This window comes from Lissotriton vulgaris, chromosome 10, assembly GCF_964263255.1.
Source record: "Lissotriton vulgaris chromosome 10, aLisVul1.2, whole genome shotgun sequence".
Lineage (NCBI taxonomy): Eukaryota > Metazoa > Chordata > Amphibia > Caudata > Salamandridae > Lissotriton > Lissotriton vulgaris.
In genome coordinates this window covers 452,238,871-452,260,766 of record NC_141698.1, presented here as the reverse complement: position 1 = coordinate 452,260,766, position 21,896 = coordinate 452,238,871, and the positions used below count along the sequence as shown (strand labels likewise).

At 46.0% G+C, this 21,896-nt stretch overlaps 1 protein-coding gene across 4 annotated transcripts in view; it reads right to left on the bottom strand.

The window, feature by feature from the left end:
- The window catches only part of LOC147685394 (uncharacterized), a 374,955-nt gene that overhangs the window by 309,631 nt on the left and 43,428 nt on the right, over positions 1–21,896 (bottom strand). The window contains exon 1 of one of the 4 annotated variants that reach the window (XM_086941309.1): positions 9,196–9,303. The exons of the other annotated variants lie outside the window; for them this stretch is intronic. The gene's annotated coding sequence lies outside the window, so the exon portion shown is untranslated. Of the gene's footprint in view, positions 1–9,195; positions 9,304–21,896 lie in introns of those variants that run through there. 4 annotated transcript variants of the gene reach the window in all.

Here is a 21,896-nt window from a genome sequence, read left to right as displayed (position 1 = left end):
ACCCTATGAGGGCCTGAACAGTGATCCTCCGATGTTGCTCCGAGAGTAGGGGGAAAAACTTGCGCAACATTCTGAGGATCCCAAAACAGGTTCCCGTAAGGGTAGAAACCTGGGATTTGAGCGACAGCTCGTTATCAATTTTGACTCCCAGGTTCTTGGCCCACTTAGAGGACTGTGTGGGAGGGAACTTGTCAGCAGGCCACCATCCTCGCCAATCTGGTTCAGAAGGGCATCCGAAGAATAGTATTTCGGACTTATCCGAGTTGCACTTGAGGCTGTTTTGTGAAAACCAGCTAAAAACAGCCCCAAGGCACTCGCGAATCCCTTCGCCATCAAACTCTTCACCCTTGCGACAGGTGAAGAGGAGCTGAGTGTCGTCAGCATAAGAGACGATCCGGGCCCCATAGGACTCCGCCAATGTCGCCAGAGGGGTCATCAAGATGTTGAAAAGAGTGGGGCTCAGGATAGAGCCCTGAGGCACTCCGACTCCCAGTGGCGGCATCTCGGCGGATCCGGGTGGAACCCAGACCGTCTGGCGGCGGTTGGCCAAAAAGGAAGAAAACCAATTGAGCACCGTCCCCCCTAGCCCGATGTCATGGAGCCTAGTGAGGAGATCCTCATGGGGGACGGTGTCAAACGCCGCCGACAGGTCTAGCATAACTAACAACACCCTGCCTCCCATATCCAGCACCTCTCTGATGATCTCCGAGACTTCCAAGAGCGCCGTCTCGGTGCTTAAGTTGGAGCGGAATCCCGATTGGGATTCATGGAGCAGATCATTAGACTCCAAAAAGTTGGAAAGCACGCCATGCACGTGTTTTTCCAAGATCTTGGTCAGTGCTGGGAGGAGCGAGATTGGTCTGTAGTTGGAGGGTGCCTCTGGGTCAAGATTGGGTTTCTTGATCAGAGGAATGACCATGGCTTGCTTCCAGGTCAGAGGCAGAAAGCCCTCGCTCAAAGATAGATTAAGGATGGGATTGGCTATTGGGTTTATGGCATCTGCCACTCTGGCCAGAAATTTTGCCGGGCAAGGATCTAATGGTGAACCCGACTTGAGGTTCCTCATCAGGGTTAAAGATGTAACAGCCGAGAGAGGAGGAAAATCGAGCAGAACTGGGCCCGAGGGAGACAGAGACGCTGCCTCAATCGGCCTCACAGACACATTATCTGGGTCTCTCTGCGGGAAAGAGGCCTGGATTTGCCTAATTTTGGTGGTAAAAAAATTGGCAATAGTGTTGGTCCAGGTCTCTGTCGGGGCACTCTGAGTAGAGATAGACCGGGGGCTAGTGAATTCACGCACGATTGAGAAGATCTCCTTACAGGAGTTGGCAGCATCGTCAATCCTTTTGGCGAGATACCGTTTCTTGCTCTGAAGGACAAGTTCATGGTATGCCTTCATCGTTGTTTTATATCGTTGTTTAGCCTCGGGCTCATACTGGGCTCTCCACGCACGCTCTACCACTTTGCATTGCCTACGGGCAAGGGCTAGTTCCTCCGTGAACCAGGGGGCAGAAGCCCGTCGAGCAACGGTCCTGGGTGGCTGGAGGGGAGCGAACTCATTGAGTCTGGCAAGAAGCCAGGATTGCAAGCTCTCCAGATCTTTCTCCAGATCCCCAGTGCAGACCACAGGGTGATCAATCAGAGCATGTGTGAGCATATCTGAGGTCACCCGGTGAAGTGTCCTATAGCTGCTGCCCTGCTGTCTCGTGGTGCAAGCAGGGGAGGCCGAGATAGAATGTATTTCGAAGTGGGCCAGAAGATGGTCGGACCAAACGATTGGCAAAAGTGTAACATTCATGATAGGTATGGTGGAAAAAACCTGATCAAGTGTGTGGCCTTTATCGTGGGTTGGACCAAAAAGATAAGGGGAAAGACCCAGGGTAGATGTAATATCCAACAATTTGATGGCATTTTGGTCATTGTGGTCGTCCATATGAAAGTTGAAATCTCCCGCCAGTAAGCATTGCTCCGATCTCAGGGCAAGGACCGACATGGCCTGTTGAAGGTCCTCGAGAAAGGAGCCCACAGGGCCCGGGGGTCTGTAAACAATCATACCCTTCAGTGCTTGTTGCGGCGATAAGGAGATGGTGAAGGCTAATGAATCAGCCCCTTCGATGGTATGTGTGTGCGTGACCGTGCACGGGAGAGAATTCTTCACAACCAGGGCAACTCCACCTCCCCTGCCCTTGTCTCTATCCTGTCGATGGATGGTGTAGTCAGTGGGAATGGCAGCCACTATGTCCGGGTTGGAGGAATCATTAAGCCATGACTAGGCAGCAAAAATGCCCCCTGGTTCAACGATGATCTTAAGAAATCCAAGAAACTCTGTCGCTCCCTTGAGAAGGCCTGGAGAAAAGACCCAAACACCAGCACCAGGGACGCCTTTAAAAACGCCACCCGCATACACCACCAACTGATCCGGACTGCCAAGAAAGCCGCATTCAAAGACCGACTTGACAACAACGCCCACAACAGCAAGGAATTATTCAACATCGTCAAAGAGTTTACCAACCCTACTGCCAACTCCAACGACATCACTCCCTCTCAAACCCTTTGCGACTCCCTAGCTTCGATCTTCCACAACAAAATCGCTGACATCCACAACAGCTTCGACAACCAACCCGGAGACCAACCCACCCAACCATCTGTCGTACCTTCAGCCCCCTTGAACATCCTTAATGACTGGAACCCAATCTCTACTGAGGACACCATCCGCCTGATGAACTCCATCCACTCAGGATCCCCAACAGACCCATGCCCTCACCACATCTTTAACAAAGCAGACTCCATCATAGCACTACACCTCCGAGACGTCATAAACTGCTCCCTCAACTCCGCCAACTTCCCGGATATCTGGAAACACGCCGAACTCAGCGCCCTTCTGAAAAAACCCACAGCTGACCCCACCGAACTCAAAAACTACCGCCCCATCTCGCTCCTTTCATTCCCGGCCAAAGTCATCGAGAAAGCTGTCAACAACCAGCTCGCCGCCTTCCTCGAAACCAACAAATCCCTCGACTCCTCACAGTCCGGCTTCCGAGCCAAACACAGCACTGAGACCGAACTCATCGCAGCAACAGACGACATTCGAACTCTACTGGACAATGGAGACACAGTCGCCCTCACCCTCCTCGACCTCAGCAGCCTTCGACACAGTCTGTCATAGCACCCTGTTACAACGCCTCAGTAACATCGGAATCCAAGGAAAAGCACTGGAATGGATCACCTCGTTCCTTGCCGGCAGAACCCAGAGAGTCCGCCTCCCACCATTCAAGTCAGAGGCCACTGAAGTCATTTGCGGCGTGCCACAAGGATCTTCACTCAGCCCCACCCTCTTCAACGTATACATGAGCCCCCTCGCAGCCATCGCACGCCAACACAACCTCAACATCATCTCCTACGCTGATGACACTCAACTGATCCTCTCACTCACCAAAGACCCTAACACCGCCAAAAGCAACCTTCATGAAGGAATGAAAGAAGTAGCCGAGTGGATGAAGCACAGCCGCCTGAAACTGAATTCAGACAAAACAGAAGTCCTTATCTTAGGTACCTCCCCCTCCGCCTGGGACGACTCTTGGTGGCCAGAGGCCCTTGGAAAAGCACCCATCCCGACGGACCACGCACGGAACCTGGGCGTCATCCTGGACTCCTCACTCTCGATGACCAGACAAGTCAACGCCGTTTCATCATCTTGCTTCAACATTCTTCGCGTGCTCAAAAAAACATTTCGCTGGACCCCCACCGAAACTAGAAAAACGGTCACCCCCGCTCTGGTTACAAGCCGCCTGGACTACGGAAACACCCTATACACCGGTACCACCGCAAAACTTCAGAAAAAACTCCAACGCATCCAGAACGCATCAGCCAGACTCATACTAGACATCCCGCGTAAAGACCACATTTCTGGTCACCTGAAAAACCTCCACTGGCTCCCAGTCAATAAGAGGATAACATTCCGCCTCCTAACCCACGCACACAAAGCACTTTACGAACTTGGACCCGAATGCCTCAACACACGACTTTCCTTCTACACCCCCTCCCGCCAGCTACGCTCTTCCAACCAAGCCCTTGCTGCTGTACCTCGAATCAACAAAACCACCATGGGAGGAAGATCCTTCTCCTACCTGGCGGCTAAAACCTGGAACTCACTTCCCATTCACCTTCGCCTCACTCAGAACCACCTTGCATTCAGAAAGCAAATTAAAACCTGGATTTTCGACATGTAATTCCCCACCCTTCTTCAAGCGCCTTGAGACCCTCTGGGTATGTAGCGCGCTATATAAATTATTTGACTTGACTTGACTTCTTCAGAGACTGACATAGTGGGCTGAGGAACATATGATCTTGTCGGAAGTTCAATACTGTTTTGTGCGTGGTCGGTCCACTATAACTCAATGTCTCAATTTGTTCTCGATATTGAGCATACTGTTGCACGCTCTGGGACCATCCATCGGGCCTTCATGGATCTGTCATCGGCCTTCAACTGTGTTAACAGGAGGATGCTATGGTAGTCCATGAGGGCTATGGGAGTGGATAATGGTATTGTTAACTTCCTGGAGGACATGCACAAGTCCACCAAAGCCAATGTTAGGTTTTCCCAGGGTTTGCGGGTCACAAGGGATTTTAACATTAAAAAGGGTGTCCGGCAAGGTTGTATATTGGCCCCCATCTTATTTAATTTTTATATTAATGACCTGAATAAGGTTTTAAGGGCTACTGGTGCAGATTACCAGAGTGTAGGACGGCGCTGAATTCCTGTCCTGCTTTGTGTGGACGACGCCGTTCTCATATCCAGGACTGAAAATGGGCTACAAACACTTTTATTTGCTTTTGCAAGCTTTATCTTAGACAGGGATTTGCTGATTAATAAATCTAAATCGTATGTCATGCTGGTGGGGCAGAGGGTTAAGCAGAATGATCAAATTTGAGTGGGAGACACAAAAATACCATGTACCAACGTGTTCTCATATCTAGGGGTCCTTTTTAACGATAAGAGGAATTGGGGCCAACTATTGCAGAAAACAAAAGGGAACATGGTGAGGGCGAACTCGGCAATCTTTAATTTTGCTTCTAAGATAGGGAAGAAGCCTACAGGGGCTATGTTGCAAGTGTACAAGGCAAAAAGTCTGTCCATAGCCTCGTATGGCAGCGAACTATTGGGCTATAACGCTGGACAGACCCTTCAAATATGGGAAAATGATTTTCTGAAGCGCTTATTATGTGTTCCCCGGGGCACTTCCAATATGGTGGCTCATGGGGAATTAGGGGTTTCTTACTTAAATGATAAACTATCTTTGCGTCCACTCCTGCTGGTTAAAAAGTTGGCTGAATACAGATCTCTCTCTCACCCATTTGATCTTAAGAGATTGTATGGCTCTTGATAATTCAGCACTATCCCGTGGCTGAATTTTGTGAAGAGAAGTCTAGAAAGGCTGGGTTGGGGGGATTTATTTATTAATCCTGACTCCATTGTAAAGAAGGCTGTGGAAGCAATTAAGGCAGCCTTTTTATTAGAGAGGAATATGTAGAGGGAAGCCAAAGAGGTTGAGAAATCTAGTGCGCGAACACACATTATGCTTAAAACAACCCCTAGGACAGAGCAGTACCTTATGGGGTCTCTGCCTACGCATGATAAATTTTTATTAACAAGGTTTCGGTTGAACCTTTTTCACCTCCTACTTGCCAGACCCAAATGTGTTACTAGAGGCATGGTGGCAGCGTCCTGCGACTGCGACAATCAGTCTCCGCAGGATAAGCTGCATTTTATGTTTTTATGTAACTTATGCTTTCCCTCAAAAACAATTCCTGGTCCCAATTTTAAAAAGAATGGATTTTAAATAGGCTCGGCCCGCAATGAAGTATTTGCAATTATTGAAAGAAGACCGTTTACCTTTTATACTGGGTTTTTTAAAAGCTTCTGTTAATTACAGGAACAATATGGATCAATAATGTATGTTTTCTTCTGGCCTTTTTTTAACTATTTATTATTCTCTACTGTAATTATGGCGCTCTTCTATTGATCAAGCACGGATTTGTTTTAAATTGTATTAGTGTTGTGCAACTTTTATTGTTTTATTTAAAACCGAATTAAGTTTATTATGATGTTATGATGATCACAGCAGAAAGGTTATTGTGCAAAATTAGGGCAATGTAAGAAAATGTGTAGCTTCGTTACTTGGGCCTAACCCAGGCTTATAACACAACGTGGAAAGAAATGTGCTACCCTGACTGCTACTGAATAAAATGAGATAGCAGTCCCTTTTCACAAGCCATTTACTGGCTGGCTACATCAAAGTGGTGACTTGCCTCTAATCACACATTTCCACACCTCTCACAGCTCATCCGAATCACCTTAGCCCCAACAGGCTGGTTCCAAGTTGATTAGAGGGGAATAGTTGTTGATGTGTGGTGGCGGGGGTGAGAGGTAGATCAGAGGGTAGGATAGGGGGCTGAATGGGTGCAAAAAATGTAACTCCAGAACAGTAAAAAAACATTAGAAGCACTTTCAACTAAATCCCTGGAGACAATGGAGAAGGGTGTTGCTGTGTGCAGAACTTTTATGTACACAGATGTTTTCACCCCTCTGACGACTGACACTATAGGCCTGGGTCCAGCTCACACTCGCCTAAAGCCAGCTCCAACTTGGGCGATGGGCACCTCTGTGCCAGCTGCCAATAAGGAGACAGACACTGCGTTTGAGAATTGTAGAGAGCCAGCATCTGTGCATGTCGCAGCCCTGCTCTTTATTAAAGCCCTCTCCTAAAGCAGTGCATAGCATTAGGATGTGTGGGTGCATGTGTTGCCATATGTTGTCATGCACAGATCATGTGACACATTGCACCAGCTAAAGAAACTAGGATAACTTCACCCACCATAATATGAATGAGCTGTGAACTGTAATAGAAGAACAAAGAGTCACTGGTAAAAAAAAAAAAAAGAAGTGTGCAAGACTGAAACCCATGGTAGAAGTCTGAATCGATCCAAACTCAGCATATCTCAATTTGTTTCAATTCTATATCAGGACTGGAGACTTCAGATTATGCATTCTCCTTTTTGCTTTATTTTAAACAGCAGCCACGTAAACAAACTGATGCAGAAGGAAACACTACAAATCCCAGAACTCCATTATATACATATGTCATAGTACAATGTCCAGTAACCAATCAGCACTCATATTAATCTATAAACCAGCTGAACTCCATCTCTACTTTGCTGCTCAGCTGTGATGTTCAGTATTCTACTCATTATTTCTCCTTTTAGAACATTTTTATTATTGTGAAGGTTATTTCTTGTCAAGTGTTTCAATTTGTAGCATTAGTTCGCTCTTCTTACCACGCGGACCTTTGTCGGTGGTTGCGTCCCTTTCCCTCGTTGTCCCAGACTAGTGAGCACCTTCCAGCCCGCGCCGCCACCAATTTAGGTGATTTTTCTTTGAGGGCAGACACAAGCTGTGTGCAGCGCGCTTCTAGGGTTTGTCATTAACCACGACAAGTTTGACCGTTTCCAGCACAACAAATTACCTTTCTAAGTTTCGGCATGGATTCTGTCTCAGCCAGTTTTGCTCTTCTGGCACAAAGGTTAAGAGCAATAAAAAAAGACTCTGGCACCGACAACACTCACACTTGGCTGGTTCTCAAGACTAGTTGGCCTATTGGCATCATCTATCCAATTTTGTTTACCTGGGCCCCTGCATCATCGTGCTCTGTAGCATCTGAAGATTGCTTGTTTATGCAGAGGCCTCTCTTATTCAGATCAGACTGCCCTCCCCCCTTAAGAAGTATATCACAGACTGCAATGTTGGCTCGACCACATGGATGTCTGGAATAAAAAGGCAGTTTTTGTTCCGGACATGGTGGTGGAATCAGATGGCAGCCTTTGGGGTTGGGGCCCTTGTTGCTGCAACATAACAGTTGGTCGTTGGTCCAGGGCAGAACTCTACCTGCACATGAACTGTCTAGAGCGGTTTGCCGGTTCCTATGTGATCAGCTTTTTACCCCTAACAGGCTCATTGTTGAATTCTGCTAAAGAGGGGCACCTTGTCTGCAGTCCAATATGCAATTGCTTGGAAGGCACATGAACCATATTCTCCTTGTGGAGATCGCGAAATACTTCTCTCACTACTGCCACATTCTGTCACTACTACCTCCAAAATCAGTTTTTGTCATAGACCTTCCCCTTTCAGGCACGCAGAATTCAGTGGCAGATTGGAACTTGAATCACCTGAGGGACACCAAGCGTGAAAACTGGACCTAAGTTGGTTCTTCAGGATTATGCAGAAGTGGCGCCCATGCCAGATGGGCCAACTTGCCACTTGACTAACATTCCAATTACCATTGTTCTTCAGTTGGAGACCAGACCTGATAGCTCGAGCAATGGTTGCATTTTTGCTGAATTAGGTCTGTCCCCCCTCTCTATGCTGCAGAGTGGGCTTACCAGTTAGGTCCCAATGAGGTATGCACTGTTAATTTAATGACAGTGTGCCCATCCAGTGCTCCTTTTTTAGACATAGACTTCTTTATATTTCTTCAACTAAACCAAATTATTTCCAATAAATGGAGCAAACCAATCGTGACTTGTAAATTCTTGTATTTATTTTTTCACTTCATTGTTTTCATTGTTACTTCACAATGATCCTGTTCACTGCGGGTGATACCGCTTACATTGCTTGTGAAATCACAATTCATACATTAAAATCCATTCAGAACTGTGAATCCCTATGCGTTTCGGGACTGAGCCCTTCTTCAGGGGAAATGTATTTAATCTATAAATAAAAAAGCATATGGTTGTAATCCAGGACTGCATATGCTCCCACATTCTGGCACAAGTTTATGTTGGTGAAAACAATGGTGTTAAAAAATACATTCAGATGCTGGTGCAAGTTAAATGGTGTTGTGGTTGAAACAACTTGAGTTGGTGTGTTACATCTCGCGCTGTAATTAATTATGGTAACTAGTGCTCTCGCTGGAAGGTAAACCATGAAATCGGCTAAGTTAATAAACTGATTCCAGAGTGCGCATTAAGGTGCTCTGTGTTATCGGACGTGAGAAAATTAAAGAAACCGCACGGTGAACGCCACTCCAAACTCTATTCGGCAAAGATTTCATGCAGTACACTGGTGCTCTATATTAATTTCATAGGGCGTGATATTAGCCGAGGAAGTATGACTCTATAAGTGTTTTAAGTACCGCGTACATTCAAATGCACAACAAACGGTGCTCGTGGGGTCTTAACGCGTGTGCGACTGTAGTCGGGCTCTTTTCCGTTGATGGATTTCACCCGTAACTCAATTACCGGCTTCTCTGAAATCCTAGTCGGTTCCGAGTGATGTCTGTGCGAACGCGTTAAGTGTTGGAGTTTCTCATGGAAACTGAAGATGGACTATTATCGTGGCGGCCATCTTAGAGTGGTTAAAAGCCTAATCTTCTCCAATAATACGAATGAATGTCGGTGAAAATGTGCGTAAATTATATAAAAAAGGTATAAGAGAGGTGTGTGTCTAACTGATGTGAAAAAGGTGGAAAGTATAAAAAGTGACATATTGTCTAATGTGTTGAAAAATAGCAAACCCCGAGGGTTATATGTACATGATAATTATTCAACAAAGAAACATAAATACTCCTATAAGCATACTACAATGGTATACATGTTGTTATAGGAAGCAACGGTATTCAATGCGTTCATTAAGACCCTTTGGGGTACAAGAAGTTCAATCTCTTGATCCAGTGCATTTCACGTTGTAGCAGTTTTTAGGTCTTGCCTTTTCCATTCCGAAGGAATGGAAAATGGAGAGAATTCAAGTGCTCAAAATACTCGTCAAAAAATACTCGTCAAACCAAGGGTTTTTTGGTGCAGTTTTTTTCGAGTTCACATGGCCACAGGCACGCGCTTTTGGGTCATAAACTTTCACGGCCATCTTTTCCCCAGCTCCAGCACCTCCCCTCTCTCTCCCCGCACACAGCCTTACTTGGATTTCTCCTCCCCCTCCCCAGCCAGCTTCCCCCAGGCCGTGTTCTCTCCCACCTTTCCTCCTCTCTGTCCCTTCTTTCATTCACAACTTGTTTGTGATTGCATTAAAACCAAAAATGTTCTATATCCGTTCTAAGTGCACCTGCCTGCAGGTAACCCATACTATGTTCTTTTATAGCAATAAGCCATGGTTCATTTTTAAAATTGCTATTTTTTATTGCACACATTTGACTACCATGTTTAGTTGTCAGTTTGTGTTTTGTTTAACTTGTTGTTTTGTGGCACGCTGGTATAATAAAAAAAAATAATAACCTTCGCCCACGCTTGCAAAACATTTTCGTTTGAGGTAGCTCAACGGACTAAGTGCCTGCCCTCGTAAAATGATAGATTACATCTTTTATCATTTTGCGGTCGTTAAAAATTGGACCCTCGATTAAGATAATGAAGTCTGCAAATAAAGCGCCACGAGTGAACTGAAGTGTGGTGTGCGCTAGAAAAAGGTTCAAATCACTGTAACTTTCTTTCTGTATCTGTTGGTCCCCTCTCTTTTCTCAACATTTTCTCTCGTATCTAGTTCTCCCCCCTTCCCATTTTCTATCTTCTTTCTGAGCTCAGAACTATTTGATTCTCAGCCTTTTCCATTTTTTCTAGTAACTGTCATACGTGTGCTCCTTAGCACCATCTCCCATTTTTTTTTTTATTATTATTATTTTTTTACAAATTTTCCATCCTTGCCCCTGCTTGGAGTGACCCCTTTTTCCCCCCGATTTCTGGCATACGTGAGCCCGGGCTCTCACACACTTACTGGTCTGCCTCTTTTCTCACCATCTCAAGCTTTTCTGTAATATATCTGAGCCATTTGTTCACCCTCCCTCTCCTGTTTTTTCCTCAGCTTCCCTCTCTTGCCCCCCCCCCTAATATCTCATCTGTGTGTGCTTTCCTTTATCTGGCCAGGTTTCCCGCCCATTTTAAGAGGTCCGCCGAGCAGGCATAGAGCTCTTTTGAAGGTTTGTTTTCTCTGGAGGGGAGGTGGGGCTCGGATGAGAGAGAGGAGGCCCCTTTTAATCCTCTTAACATTTCAAACTTTTCCCTCCGCTTCATCCTGCCTCTCCATGAACATTTATCCCTTTATCGCTTCAAATGCCCCCCTTCTGCCTCTTTGTTTGCGCCCTGGGGGGCTCTGCATATCACACAGTACTTTGTGTTTACAAAGCTTTCTCTGAGAGGGGATAGAGGTGGGGGCTCGCGGGACTGGGCACCCCCTGCCTCTCCTCTTGCATATGTGTCTCCCCCGGCTGTGCCTTTGTCACTGACACCGCAGAGGAAAGCGCGGCTGTGGGGTAGGTGTGACTGTTTACCTTTTCTCGGTACCCCGGGCTGCAATGCCATAAAGATTATAAGGCCAAATGCTGAGTGGAATGCACGTAACGCCTACAATAGGATCTTAAACTGCAGGTACAGCGCTAGCCCCTCAAAACTCGTGGCCCCAAAACCTAACAATCTGTACCACTGTTCTTAATCTTGATAATCTGAACCTGTTTCGACATTTCGCGTTGACATTTAATTAAACAATACTGCCCTTTGTTGGCTCCCAAAAATGATCACAACATATAGTTTATACCCCGGAGTCTCGTCTCACTCCAAAATACAAACCAAAGAATGCGTAAGGTTTGTGACGAGATGTTAGTTGTGGGAACAAGTGACACCAACAATAATTGGTGGTAAGAGCCTGGACAATGAATGAACAGGGATTATATAGCGCTGCAAACGTCCCGGGTTTACCAGGAGAGCCCTGAATAGTCAACGACTGCCCTGGAAAATATTTGGCATTTTTGGTGAAAGTGAAACACACAAAAGGTGATACATATCCTTATGTAGCGGTGCGGGATTGGTATGGAATCCGGACCAGAAAGCAGTTTCAGTAACACAAATGATAATGTGTCAAAGCTGCATTTAATTTCCTCCTAGTGACACATTGCCATGTGTTTTGTATGTTGGTGAGTCCTGTCAAGTCAATTCACGGTGTCCCACCGTCGCTACAAAAAAATAGTCCTACTGCTATGTTCTTGGCATGTCCCAGTAGGACCTCTAATATGAACAGAACTTGGAAGACTTCTTTCTGTAGCACCCCTCCCCTCACCTTCTAACTCAGGGTGTATCCTTCTCTTCACTGTTCTCCTTATCTCCCTCTCCCTCTCTCCTCTCTCCTATTCACTCTCTCTCTCTTTCTCTCTCTCTCTCCTTCCCTCTATCCCTTCCCTCTATCCCCTTCTCTCCTGTCTCCCTCTCTGCACTTCTCTCTCATCCTCTTCTCTTCTCTTCTCTCCTTCTTTCTCTCTTTCTCCCATCCATCCTTTTCCCCCTTCTCTCCTCTCTCCCTCGCTCCACTTTTTTCGTTCTCTCTCCCTCTCTCCTCCTTTCGCTCTCCCTCTCTCTCTGTCTCCTTTGCTTTCTCTATCTCTCTCTCTACTTCTCTCCTCTTCTCTCCGCCCACACTCCTCACTTCCATGCTCTCCGATTCTCCATCACTGTGCCTTCCTCTCTGCCTTGCTCTCTATCCTCTCTGCTTCACTGCATTCCCCGTCTTCCATGCTGCCCGCATCTGTCTCCAGACTCCCTTCCTCCCGTTTTTATCTCTCACTAACACACCCTCTCGACTTTTATATCTTCGTGTCACGCTCATACTTTTTTGCACTCATCACCTTTCCTCATCACCCTTGCACTTCATTATACTTCTCTCTTGCACTCCTTCCCTATCTCTCTCTCCCGCCCAGCTCAGTTTACTTTCTCCCTTTCTAGAAGGGTGTAAAAAGGCTGTTTATTAGGGAGCAGGGTGGGCAATGAAACAAACATCATAGCAGGATGGGCAATAAAACAAACACCCTTCAATAATTAAAAAAATTAAAAGCCATTGTTATTTGTAATATCAATACATCTAAGTCACGTCAATACAAAACATGTGGCATTACAAATGCTAAAAGTGTCACATTTGCTAAAGTTAAAAGTATTGGCATTGTAAATCACAAAACATAAATATAAAATGTCATTTACAAAACCAATAGCTCCAACTTTCCTACTGCGAGACCTATTGGCAACGCCAGTGCTTGTTTCCTGTTAGCAGTACCTGGTTTTACAGGGACAACCTTCAAGATCAAAAATCTTAATTGACTAATATTGTGGTTATACATAGAGAAATGTGCAGCTACTGGCGCCTTCATTACTTTGTTTCTAATGGTGCCTTTATGTTCCGTCATCCGTACTTTCATTTTTCTCTCTATTTTTCCAACGTAAGGAAGACCGCAAGGACATTTAAGCAAGTACACCAATTTTTTTATATTGCAAGTTGCGTTGGTAAACAATGTAATGGTTTTCCAGTGGTGGGATGGTTTATGGTGTTACCCTGGATGATATTATTGATATGACTGCAATTTAAGCATGGTTTAGTTCCACTGTATGTAATGTTCTTGCGTGTTGGTTTAGTCTCAAGTAAATCTTTAAGGTTCCTTGAACGTTGGTTTGCAAATAGCGGTTTGAAATTGAAAATTCCGTTGAAATCTTGTTCGTTCTCTATCATAGGCCAATTTTTCAAAATAATCCTTTTCACCAGATAGCTCCTGGTTGAAAATTTGAATACAAATACTGGTCTGTTGTTGGTTTTCTCCCTTTGTTTTGGTCTTAGTAACTCTGATCGATTAATGGCTACTGCCCTTTCCTTCCCACTGGTCAAAACTGTTTCTGGGTATTTTCTGTCTTTTAATATTGTAAGCATTTTTATCTGGTTCTCGGTGTGCGTTTTGGCTGCTGAGGAAACTCTCTTCATTCTTAGTAGTTGGGAAGATGGTAGATGTCTTTTCAGGGACATTGGGTGACAACTGTCGAAGAATTATTTCTGTCAGTACTTTTTGTGTATACGTTTGTTTCAATTTTGTTGTTTACACATGTTACTAATACATCCAGAAACGCGATGCTTTCTGTGCTAACAGAGTGTGAAACGCGATGCTTTCTGTGCTAACAGAGTGTGTAAATTGTATGTGATCATCTATGTTGTTGATAAATGTAATAAAGTCCTCAATCTCATCCGGAGGTCCTTTCCATACAAGGAAAATGTAATCTATGTAACGCCAGAATCTCAAAATGTTCTCGTTCCATCTCGGGTTGGTTAGGATGTTATCCAGTTTCAAACGATGCATAAACAAATTTGCATAGCTGGGAGCCGCACAATTGCCCATAGATGTTACAGCAAGTTGTAGGAAGAAATCATTGTTCCATTCAAAATAACTGTGGTACAAAGTGTACTGGAGTAGCTCTAAAAGAAAAACCTTTAAGTCTTGTCTGATGTTGTGGTTGATTAAAATGGATTCAATGGCTTCTATGCCTTTGTTGTGTGGAATGGATGTATAGAGAGCGCATACATCAATGGTACATAAAGTTATTGCCATGTTTGGATCAAAGGTGGTGTTGTTTATTCTGATTAGGAAGTCTGTAGTATCGTGTATGTGTTAGAAACTGGACCCCTGGCTGGCCAGGGCTCGCGCCAAAGTCAGTCAGAGATCACCATTCCCAAGTCAGGGCAGGGGAGTTACACACCAAGATAACCCCTGCTCACCCTCTAGGTAACGTGACGCGAGCAGCAAGGCTAATCTCGGAGGCGATGTGTAAAGCGTTTGCGCGCGCACCCAGCAACAACACTCAAGGCCCACCACAAAGGAAACTCCACACAAGGTTATATCAAAAATAGCCTTTGTAGTATAGCAAAACACATTAGATGAAAACACACTTTACAATGTGCCAACAGGCACGTGCAGAATTTACAGGGGATTATGTACAGCTGTGGTTCCCAAACTGTGCGCCGCGGCGCCCCGGTGCGCCGTAATGAGGTGCCAGGGGCGCCGCGCACACTATCTGTAATTTTGGCCATCACAGGGAGCAGCGCTGCTCCCCTGTGAGAGGCCTCACCCCTGCTGCTGGAGGCGCCTCGCACTCCTCCAGGAGCACGAGCAGCCCCTCCCGCCCATTGTCAGTCAGTATGCCGCTGATTGCCACTTACTGAATGACAATGGGGCAGTCTGGGGGTGTGACACCATGTGGCGGCCTCTCCTGCCTCAGAGTACAGAAGGGCATTCTGTACGATAAAAAGTAAAATGCCCATGCTGCAACGTTAGAAAACACTTTATTCAAAGAAGCCTGTAAAATAAGTTTAAAAGAACACCGTCCTGTCATTTTAGAACTGAAGTATTTTCAATATTGTATTCAACAAAGCCATGGTTGCTCCTTTTTTTTTTTTTTAAGGAACTAGCAACCAATGACAAAGCCAATAGTCCTGGCTTGTTGGGGTGTAATGATACTTGCTGTATTATATATCTGGATGCAATGACAAAGACAACATAATACCAGTGAGGCAGAACACTATGCTAAGCGCATATTTTTAGCCTAGGTGTTTTAAGCTGCGCTCTTAATTACGTCAAACACCCCTTTGAAGAGACCCCCCCAGTTTTTTTACACCACTTTAAGCCCTGGAAACAACACCATGTTACAGTAAACTCACATCCTGGCACTGTGCATCATGCATGACTTCTACGTTTTCAGTCTGCCTATGTGCAGGGGCATAGTGAACTCTCCACCAGCCCACCCCTTGCTTTAGTTAATTCTTGATGGGACTCTTCTGCCTGCCACTCTGCAAACAAAGGCTCAGCTCATAATGTGAAAAGGTGGGTGAGTAAATAAGTGAAGGAATGTCTGAATGGCTGGATGGATTACTGAAAGGATGAATGCATGAATGAAAGGGGGAATGGATAGATAATGAAAGAAAGGATGGGCGGATGAGTGAATGAATGGTAGTATGGATGAGAGAAAATGTAAATAGATGGATGTATGGGTGGAAGGGTAGATCTATGGGTGGAAGGGTAGATGGATGGGTAAAAGTGTGGATGGGTGTGTGAAAGGATGGATGGATGAGTGAAAGGGCAGCTGATGGGCGAGTGAATTGGTGGATGGGTGTGTGAAAGGATGGATGGGTGGATGAATGAAAGGGTAGATGATGGGCAAGTGAATGGGTGGATGGATGAATTGATAAGTGAAATGGTGAATGGATGGATGAGTGAAAGGAAGGATGTAAGGATTGATGAGTTAGTGAAAGGGGGTAGATGGACAAAAGGATGGATAGATGAGTGAAGTAAAAGGGTGGATGGATGAGAGAACGGATGGCTGGATGAGTGAACGGATGGTTGGATGAGTGAAAGAATGGATGAGTAATAGGATCAATGGATGGATTCATGAATGGATGAGTAAATGGGTGGGTAGATGGATGGACAAGTGAAAGGGGGATGGAAAGAGAAAGGGAGGATGAATGACTGAAAGGGTGGAAGGATAAATGACTGGGTGAATGGATGAGTAAGTGAATGGATGGCTGGGTGGAAGAGTGGATGCATGGATGATTGTACAGATGGATGGGGTGAAAGGGTGGGTAGATGAATGATGGATGGATGAGTGAAAGGGTGGATGGAGGGATGGATGAGTGAAATGATGGACGGAAGGATATATGGTGGATAGGTGTGCAAATGGTTGAATATGTTTGGATATAGATGGGCACACAGAAGGAAGGACAGACCTTTATAGGGTAAAAATAAGGCTGGGGATACTGATTACGACAGACCAAACTCAATGTTCCATTTTCTCAGAGCGGGTCTCAGTACCAAAAGGTACTGAAAGCAGCAGCTGGCATAAATAAGGGTTTGGGACCAGGTACTCTGTTGGGGAAAAAAACGATGGATTGGGATGCAGCCAGTGGATGAGAGTAATAATTCAAGCATTCCAACCAATATAATACCTTCATTGCGTCCCATATACTTTAAGGAAGATAACAGGAGGTACACACCACCCACCCACCCACCGGTAAAAAAATGGTGGGGAGCCACGGCCAACTGCCGATTAGGTCAGGGGAGCCACAGGTCAAAAAAGTTTGGGAACCACTGATGTACAGGACAGGTCCACCTGGACCACTGTCAGGGGTATGCACTTTTAGAACTAGCACCTGTTGTAATTAGCACTTTTAGGAGTAATAATACTTGTAGGTATAACACTAGCACATAGAACCTATAATAACTGTAGCATCAAAATAGTACATGTAGCACAACACCAGTAATTACTGGTAAAGGGTAAGTACCTCCTACGCCACCCTAACCACCTTAGGGAAATCACGCAGGGACCTAGGACCTTACTAGCAGGACCTAGGAAGGAAAAACAATCACCTAAGCATCAAACACATATCCAAGGGAAAGAAGCAAAACACATGTTGCATTAAAACATTCAGAGGTGCAGGTAATAACAATTGCACAGAAATCACATTAGGCAAGTAAATCACAAATTGCGTAAGGTGCACATAGACACAAACACCAGAACTGTCCCTAGGCCAACTGGCCTCTCAAGGGCTCAAATGCCCTTAGTCCAAAATGTCAGGGCAGGCTGCGCAGGCAGCCAAGAACACAAACCTAAACGTGGCAACTGCCCACTAAGTGCTGGGCAGCTGTAAACACTGATTGGGCCAACGTTGAAGCCTCGTGGGCTCAAGAACATCACTGGGGCCACAGCACTCGTGACCCCAAGAGCCTCGCTGAGCTCTAAACAAACAGAATGGCAATCAAAAGCAACAAGGAGGGCCAACCACAACGTAGGAGCCTCACAGGCTCTGGATAAACAGAATGGCCCTCACAAGCCTCTTCCAGGGCTCTCGAACAAATGAATGTGGCTCTCAAGAGCCTCGCTGGGCTCTAAACAAAGGACTTGCCCCTTGGAGCCTCGCTGAGCTCTTCACCAACAAGGTGGGCTGTGAGCCTCTCTAGGCTCGTAACAACTGATGCCCTCGGTGGAGACTCAGGGCTCTGGGACCAACATATCCAGCGAGTCCAGAACGCCGCCGCTAGGGCGCTGGTAGGAATCCCCCGCCAGGCGTCCGTAGCTAATGTTCTTACCAAACTCCACTGGCTCCCAATGGAGAAAAGGATTCATTTCAAAACGCTATGCTTAGCATTTAAAATCCTAAAGATGGCTTCCCCCCCCCCATGCTCTGCCCACTCTTGTCAACATACGTCCCTCGACGTACCCTACGCTCAGAAGGACAAAATCTCACAACGGTACCCCGTATTAAACTATCCAGGATGGGTGGCCGTTCCTTCAAATACTTGGCCGCCAAACTCTGGAATGACCTCCCGGATCCGATCAGAGGGATACAAGATCTGCAGACCTTTAGGAAAGCAATAAAAACACACCTCTTCTGCTAAACTTTCTCTCTCCCTTCCTACCTCCCCGATCCTACCATCTGTCCACTCCTCATACAGCAAGCGCCGGGACGCCCCTTGGCTGGGGCAGCTGTGCGCTATACAAGCTCATATAACATATAACATTAACATATCACAGGCAGGAGGGGGCGGGCACCGGCAATGTGCCCGCCGCCCCCTCTAAATACAAATGGCCCCCAGAGCCTTCTCGTGGGCTCGAGACCAACAATGCCCCGGGATTGGAGCCTCTCGTGGGCTCTACCGAAACATTGCCCCTGTCGGTGGAGCGGCCCGCTATCAACCGGGGCCGCTCTGCTTTCAATTGGGAGGCCCCAGCCCTCCTGCACTCACCGGCTCTGGCGGCAGCCGTGGAAGGAGAGACTCTCCGATGCTGCGGCCGGACTCGTCTCTCTTCCCGGGGCTCTCCTTTCGCTCTGGAGCCTCGGGCAGGACACTGCAGGCTGCTTCCTGCTTCTTCGCTTGTCCCCAGCCAATCAGAGCGCGGCGCTGGCGCTGGGTCCAATCCCGGCGCGGCTCGTGACGCTGCGGGCAGGCTTCTCGGGGGCCAGGGAAACTCGGGCTTGCGGCGGTGATCTACCGGGCAAATGAGGGGTAGGCTCCCTCTCAATTTTAAATATAACGCGAGGTAGGCACTCGCTAACACAATGAACGCTCCCAGGCGCTAAAGGCAGATAAAGCGCTCCCCAGCGCTATAAGAAAAATAAAGCGCTATGAAGCGCCAGGGACCAAATAAAGAGTGCTCCCAGGCACTATAAGTAAAAGACAGAGCTCCCAGCGCTATTAGCAAACTAGAGCGCTCCCAGGCGCTAGGGGCAAGAATAATGCGCTCCCAGCGCTATGGGCAAAATAAAGCTCCAGCAAAGTTCTGGAGGCAGGCAGCGGGGCAAGACTGGGCCCAGAGCCAGCTCACTGGGCCTCCAGGCAGGAAGGCAGTCCAAGTGGCGGTCCTCCTGGTGCCCAGCAGCAACAGCCCCCCTCAGCAAAAGGATCCTGGAAGAGAACCCATTGCAAGGGGACACAGCCCCTTTTTATACAAGTAAATCCTTTGACTTTGCTCAGGGTGAGGGAAAAAAAACAGTCGCAGCTGGTTTGTGAGCACTCTTGATGTGCTCAGCCCCTCACTCTATTCACTGGCAGGGCTAGGGACATTAAACGCACCACAGTGGGTCGAGCTTGCATTGTGTGGAGAAAGCCCAGCCCTATTCAGGACCCAGGTGCACCCCTCCCTCACATCACTCATGCTAATCTCTCCACACACCACCGGGCAGACCCATCCAGACTCCTGGAGCCAAGCTCACCAGCCAGCTCCAGCCAATCACACGCCAGCACACTCACTGCACACACACACCAATGTCTAGAAGTGGCACTTCCCCACTAGACACATGCACGCCGCATAAATCATTGCACAGCATTCAATCTCACGAGTTCGCACATACCAAACTCAAGCCTGCACTCCCCACACATCAGGAATTAACATGGACACACACATTTCCCATGCATTCCTATGGGAGGGCAGGCCACCCTCACTACACGCACGTACTTTACTCTGGGACACAGGAAAAAAGTGCGCAGAGACCAAAAATCACTAAAAAAAATTACATATTAAAAGCAAAAAGATTAGGGGTGAACCTGCCAGAAGGGCCAAGTCCAACAGTATGTATGTTGTCATTTGCATCACTAATGGTTGTGTCTGTCTATAGATTTACCAGTTAGTTCATGAATGGATCCCTTCATAGACAATTGGGCGAAAAAGTGGTTTTTTGGGGTCCTTGTGGATTTTCGGTAACATGTGTAAACTGGGGCTCCTTGGATGTTCTTGTATTAAGTATTTTTTATCCTTCTCGGTGACCCCCCCCTTAATTTTGCAGGCGTTGTCAATAATAGTTATTAAAGTTTTTGCAAATTCCCCTGTTGGATCCTGGGGTAGTTTTGTGTATAGTTCCACATTGTGTACATGTTCATTGACACTCTGCTGGTAGAAGTCTGAATCCATTATCACAAGTGTACCCCCTTTGTCAGCTTTACAACAAATTATATTTTAGTTGTTGACAATTTGGTTTACTGCTGGTCTTTCTCTGATGGTGAAATTGGTATTTTTTAAGTTGGTTTCCTAAATAGTTCCTTGATTTCGTTCATGGTGATAGTCTTGTAGGAATCTAGTATTTTATGACTGACTGGTGCCAGAAATGAACTTTTACTCGTTAAACCCATAAGTGTGTCTTCGGTTTCAACCATGGTCTGGGGGACCACATTGTTAAAGAAAAGTTTCAGCCTAAGGTTCCTCATGAACTTGTATAAACTGACTTCGATTTCAAGCTCATTTGACTGGTAGGTGGGTGCAAATTATGAACCACGTTGTAAAGTGGCCATTTGACAGTTGGTTAGTGTCTCCTTGGATATATTAATAATTAAGTAATTTTTCACTGTGTCGACTGGGCGATCGAAGAGCTTTGATCTCTGGGAGCCTCTGCCCCTCCTGGGTCGACGTTTGTGATTCGGCCTATCCCTAAAAAAGAAGACTCTGTAATGTCTTCTGTAGGTGTACCTGCTATGTTTCCCCTGTTCACTTGGGTATTCACTCTCGTTCTGTTATTTCTTGGACCGCTTCTATGTGATGAGCCATTCGATGTTGTACTATCATCATCTGATGACAGATTGTTGAAAGGTCTTTGTTGCCTGCATTGGGCATATACTTCCGCCCAATTATAAACTTCACCCAGCTTATAATCAATAGTGTTGTGTTTATACTTTCTGATCTTTCTTTCGTTGATTTCTCTAGCGTATTTGACTAGTTGTGTGTTAATATCATTTACTTCTTTGTCCAACTCATCCTTGGATAAATTGCTACTCAAGTTGCTTTGTATCTGTTTAATTTCTCTGTCCAGATCCTCAATTATTTTGGACAGTTCTTCAACTATTAACAATATGAAGTCCAACGAGCACTTATTAAGGATCACAGACCAGCGCTCTGTGAACTTGGGGTTGTTCCTGCAAAGTGTAGGTTTCAGTGCGATGCGTAGTCCTCTTGGAATCCTTTGGTCTTTATGGTACCTGATCAGGGTACCGGCGTGTAAGCGCTGATTGATTACCCTTTTGGAAGTGTATAACGATTGCTTAAGCATGCTTTGCGTTGAAAAGGTACTAGTCGTGGAAGGGTCTACCTCCTGGATTAATGCGTAAATGCGATTTGTTTCTTCGGATGGAAATCCAAAAGTGTCTGCCCGGTTCTGCGTAATGTTGTCTATTTCTTCATACGACATCTTTCTTCAAAACTGAGATGTAGGTGCTCACAGTTGAATGTGGTCAGTGCTTGAAAATCCAATTTCTTGTGACGTAGTGCACAATATGTTGATGAGGAACAACTTAAAATGTGTCCGTTATGTTTAAATCCGTTTTTTGAATCAACTTGGGTGCTAGTGGGTTCCTCCCTCTGACCCCCGGGAGTTGAACTTGAACTCAAAGAGGTATGCACTGTTAATTTAATGACAGTGTGCCCATCCAGCACTCCTTTTTGAGACGTAGTGTTCTTTATATTTCTTCAATTAAACCAAATTCTTTCCAATAAATATAGCAAACCAATCTTGACTTATAAATTCTTGTATTTATTTTTTCACTTCATTGAAGGGCTCAGTC